A 6,000-nucleotide genomic window follows, 5' to 3' on the forward strand; every position below is an offset into this window, starting at 1 on the left:
CTTGTGCTGCCTCTTCTTGTGCTTCTCACAGGAGTATGTCCTTCTCCTTCATGGCCCTTACTGCTTCCACAGCACCTGGCAGCAACACCATCTCATTCTTCAACAAGTCTTTTACCTCTTCTACAGCACCCTGCAGCCTGTGTTCCTGTGCTGCCTCTTCTCATAATACCATTTCATCCTTTATCTTCTTTGTAGTGACCTACAGTGACACCATCTCAATCATCAATGAATTATTTTTCTCCTTTATGACCGTTACCTCATCTCGTGCTTCTTGCAGGAGTGAATTCACCTCCTTTATGGCCCTTCTTAACACTGAGGAATAGCCAAGTCTTGACTCCCACCACCTCACAGGCACTCTGTTTCTTTAAGGAATTCCCTGTTTTTGCAGAGGGCCTCTTCTGCTGCTTCAGACATCACCTCCACCTCCTCCCAGTCTTGGGGAGGGGCCCACTCCTCTAGGAGGATTTCCACCTTGGACCATATGCCCACTGGGGAATACCTGGGTATCTCCCCCTCTGTAGGGGCAACCTGCTAAGTACCCCTCCCATAAAGGCAGCTTATTCCATTTTTTGGTCTGCAGTAAATCTTGCCGACTATGCCAAAAGTCTCACTGGAGCGAGATTTCAGCTCTAGGCAAGTTCACTCTGGGTTCACTGAGACTAAATAATAACAATGGAAATGTTGTGGATGAAAGGGTTTATACCAAGCTTTATTCTCATGGTGACAGGTCGAGTGCTAGAATCATGTCTGTGTCCGGCAAGTCTGTAATTCTGCCTCCAGCAGCCAGGAGCTCCAGAGAGCACTGGGCAGAGCTCTTTTATAGCAACACAGACAATAATGGCTCATTGCCAACAGGTGTGTAAGCATATGCCTATGCAGTAGGCCAACTATATCATTGTACATGCACAGTGGGCAAGTAGATTAGGATCAGGTAAGGATCCTGGCCATAGGAACTTCCATGTTCCCTACAGGCTTACAGTGAAGAAAGCACATTGTCCTGGACCGCTCCTCCCCAGATGCTCTGCCTTCCAGAGACAACCACTTTCATCTCTTTTAGCTGTTTCTACTGGTGTTCATAACCTCTTATTTGAATTATTCATTTATACCACCCTTTATTACTATAAGTAATGAATCAAAAACCATTATTTCACTTTCTTTTATTTTAAAATTAAGCAAAACAAATGGATACTTTAATAAATAAGAGGTGCCTGATAGAAAATCCTCTGTGTGTGTTGCCACACATTGTTGCTGGGAACAAGCAGTCTGCACAGCTCTAGTGGGAGAGATGACCGAACCTTGCCCCTGCTGTCTCCTGGACATCTTCCCTTTGCTGACTTTAATCTGTGATCCTTTCTCTGTAGTAAACTAGGTCTATGAGTAGAACAGCTTTTCTGAGTTCTATGAGTCCTTCTGGAAAATCAGTGAACCTGAGAGTGCTCTTGGAGACCTCTGAACTGCAGTGTTCTTTCAAGTTAAACTTTAATAAAGACAGAACACTCAATTTTCATAAACAATTAACATGTATCTAATTGCTATTTACCGAAGCAATCTTGAAGATGATACCCTTTATAGAAATCTGATGCAATAGGCTCACTTTTAAGATATGTGGAGGTATGTTCCTAGTATTTTAGGCTTACAGATCATTTTCTACCTTGTCTAAAAGCCTGGTGGCTTCTCAGTACTGCTGGGATAAATCCCAACTCCTTTCCCCAGTGATAAAGTCCAACTCTTTGACCTTCCGTGTGTCACTTGTCCTCTCCCTCCACACATTGCTGCCCTTGGCCTTTCTTCTGTTCTGTAAACAGGCCAAACTCCTTACAACCCAGGGCCTTTGCACTTGTATTTTCCTCCATCAGAAGAGCTGGCTCCTTGCCTTCTCCTGCTTAGCTTCTCCCCAGAGACTGCTCTGACCTTGAGGAAAGCAGCACCCCACTAGTCTCCATACCATTCTCCCCTTTAAACTCTCAACCTAGTACTCATCACTGTCGGATTAGCTTCTTGATTTTTTATTGGTTGATTCCTGTCTTTCTTCTCTCAAAAGGATAACTGCCCCTGAGAACAGGGCTCTGTGTGTCTTAATCACTTTATTTTCCTAGGACCTAGAGGAGTGCCTGGCATCTAATAGGTGCTCAGTAAATATTTGCTGAGTGAATGAAGGAATGAATGATTTGTCATCATAGCACTTCAGTAGTTAAAAGCTTCTCTTATTCAGTTGAGGATGGTGCTTCTCAGTCTGGGCTCTGCATTAGGATCACCTGAAAAGCTTTGTAAATGGCCCAGTTCCCAGGCTTCACCCAAGAACAATTAGAATCTGGTGCTGCAGCCAAGATATCAGGGCTGTTTTTTTTTTTTTTTCAAGCTCCTAAGGTGTTTTCAGGCTGAGTCTGAAAGGCTGCTCCCAAAGATTGTATGTGTCACGACCACTAGATGGCATTAGAAGCCCTTCGGATGTCACCAACCAAGGCCTTAAAGCCCAGGCTCTTAGCTAAGGATGAAGCCATTATTTCACTCCCTTTTATTTTAAAATTAAGCAAAAACAGAAGATCAACTATAACTAACAGTTATATAATTCTTCCAATATGAACACGAACCCTAATAATGACCTAAACATGAATCTATGGTATGTGAAATCATTTTGCTGAATGAAATTTAGCTATTTCTAATCACTTTCCCTTAAAAACATAGAAACACATTGGGCATACAAAAAATTATACACATTAGCATAGTAAGCACCTATATGCCTGACACCCAGGCTAAGAAATTAAGAATACAAATACAACTGTAATCCCCTGGGTATGTTCTCCTCTCCCTATGCCACCTTTCCTATTCTAAAAAGCCTAAATTTCTGAGTATGCTCATATATCCATGGAATCCCTTTACAGATGCCATAGACACATAAAAACTGGAAGCCTATATCTGGGTTTTTAAAAGAACCTGTCTTTTCTTTTTACTAACCTGGCCTGGTGTCTCGCCTGAGGATTTCAGCCCAGGGTAACTTCACTATGGATTCAGTGAGACTGAAATGACAACAGAGCTTCTTGGGGTAAAAGGGTTTATATCTGGCTTTATTCTCAGGGCAGTAGGTTGGGCACTAGAATCAGGTCTGCATCCAGCAGTCTGCAGGTCCATAATCCACCTCCATCCCTGCCTCTGCCCAGAGCACTGGGGGGAGCTTTTTATACAGTGACTCAGTAAATATAATAACTCATTGCCTACAGGTGTGGGAGCAGTAGCCTACCAGCAGGCCAGTTACAACATCAAATATTTTAGGGTCAGGGGAGGATCCTGGCCATAGGAACTTCTATTTTCTCCACACTTGGTATGAAACGTATTTTTTAAACAACAGTTTTATTGAGATTTAATTCACATACCACACAGTTCGTCCATTTCAAGGGTACAGTTGAATGGTTTGAAGCCTGGAACCTTCTCTTTTAGGGTCCACTTTCTATTGGGCTCTGCATTTTCTTCAGAAATGTTCTCTGACCCCCTTTCTGCTGCTCGTTTGTGAAGCTCCCACCTGCTTCCATGGCTTTCCACTTGAGTCATCAGCGTCCTCCCTCCTGTACACATCGCCCTACCCCACCCCGAATAGGTGATGAGAAAGGCCTGGTGGAACACCCGCCAAAGTGGGTGCTGGGGAGGACTTAGGCAGTATCTTCAATAAGCTTCTGTGTTGTTTGAAAGTTTCACAAGTGGCATTTAAATTTTTAAATTAAAACTACTTTTTATCTACTATTTGGAATTTAAAGCATTTTTCTTTTAATTCTTGTCTGTCCCCAGCATTTGTCCATTAATCTTCCAATATGGAAGATGCCAGGAGGAGCCAGAGGAAGGCAGGGCCCCTCCCTCCTTCCTGGAGAGCGAGCCCTGCATCTTAGGTTTCCCCAGTCATGAGAAGCTGAGCTCCAAGCCCCCTGCTCTCCTTCCTTCTGTCACTCTGAGGAAGAAGGTGCTTCCCACGATGACTCATTTGCAAACAATGAGGGGGTTACTGCCCTCAGAGAGAGAAAATTTTAAGTCACAGAAGTCTTTTTAACAGAAGAGAGTACAAATAATAATAACAGAGGCCAGTCCACTGGCCTTTGAAGGCTAGTTGCTGTTGACTCCACTCGTCGCTGACTTTGCGCCCAGCAGGGACCCTGCTCCTGAGCTCTGGTGTGGGGGAGACACCGAGCACACCATCGCCAAGATGCTCAGCCTCGTGAACCATAAACCACATGTACTTGAGTTTCTCTGGGAGAGCATCCTTTGGTCGGGAACTATGAGGGGTCTGAGATTTTTACCTTAAAAGTTAGTCTGCTACCATTTCATGGCTGCTGGTGCAGAAGGAGGCTCTGGTCCGAGATGAACTCACAGCACCATAGCAGCAGCCAGAGCAGCAGCTTTGTGCCAGTTCCCAGAGCTCAGGGTGGCAGAGGGCCAGGTGCCACCTGCACCGCAGTGGGTTACATGGCAGGAGAAGGGCCCAGTGCTTGCGGAATGTACAGTGAGCATGTCTTTTATAAAGGACAGTGAGCATGTCTGACCTTTGTTTCAGAAAGGGACCTCTGTCCCTGGCTGTTCATTATACCCACATCCTTGGAAGGATCATCCAAAAAAAAGGCAGCTGGTGCCTTGCTATGCAAGATCAAGGGAGAACTGTCCTCAACATACTGTAGCTGCTGAACAAAAATACCCACCACTATAAGTTCTGACTTAGATGCATTTTAAATTAAATGAGGTCCTTAGGAAAACTTATGATGTAACATTCAAGTCCTCTGTATTTCCTTACTAGGTACTTGGCCTTAAAGCAAAGCAAAAACTCAATTTCACTTAAGACATTCTGGGAATGCGTTCTCCAGGCTGAGAATTTATGGGAGAAAGTAGTAAGTAGGTTGCATTTCCCTAATCAGACAGGAGATGTTCATTTCTTGCTACTTTGCTCTAGGAGGGAGAGAAATACATCTTAGTAAATGTGCTTAATATAAAAACATTAAAGATGAATTTCTATTTACGTTGTGACCAAGAGAATATTAACTCTTGATTTATTTCTCCTTTTCTGCCTTCCTATGGGTAGAGCCCAAGTGGAGGCTCTGTCTTTCTGAGCAATGCTGTGGGTAGGGACAGAGCAGAGGCGTCGAGTGGGCCTCGAGGGGAAGTGAGGAGCTGCAACCAGGGGCAAGGAGGTGGGCGAGGAGGGCAGAGGGGATGAGACGCTGTCAGGACACCTTAGGAAGGGGTGCTTCAGGTGAGAGATGTTACACAGGACTTTTCTGATGTTTTCTGCTGTGAGGTCAGAGGACCTTTTCCTTTTCCTTTCCATGAAACATTATTTGGGGGTGCTTTTCAGTGGGTTTGGCATTTTTTAAAAGGTATGGCTGTACAAGCTTGGCCTCTGGGTGTGGGGTGACAGCAGAGCCAGCCGGGGGAACCCAGTCAGATTTGGGCTCCAAAATAACTTTTCACCCTCAAGTGAATTCTCGAGGTTTGCCTGTGATGACAGGGAAACACCAGATACCTGAGCAGAAGCTTTGGAAGACTGCTCAGCTTCAGACACCAACACATAATAACCCACAATGGAGGAGGGGCTATTTGGGGACTATCTGTAAGAGGAAAGAAAAGCGTCTGGAAGGATCGCCCTCTCCTGGCAGGCTCCCTCTGTGGTAGAGAAGGTATGCCTCCTGCAGGTGTCTCTCAATGCTGTTTATCTTTCCTTTCTCACAAGGATGAATGCTTCAAAACCCATCACCACCTCTTGAAACTCCCTCCTCCATTAGCTTTGGGACCCCTGGTACCTAAGAAATGAAGTAACAATCATTAGTGCCTTGTGAGCGTCCACTGGCGGCCAGCAGTGTGTTCGTACTTAAGATAAAGAAATGTGTCTTATTTGCGATTGAGCAGGCTGAGCCTTGGGGAGAGAGGACACTGCTCCGGCAGCGCTGGTGGGGCCGAGAGAGAAACAGCACTGCCTCTGAGTCAGGGCTGGAGCTCTGGGCAGCAAGCAAGGGCAGAAAGGCAAGG

Source organism: Manis javanica, chromosome 1 (genome assembly GCF_040802235.1).
Source record: "Manis javanica isolate MJ-LG chromosome 1, MJ_LKY, whole genome shotgun sequence".
Lineage (NCBI taxonomy): Eukaryota > Metazoa > Chordata > Mammalia > Pholidota > Manidae > Manis > Manis javanica.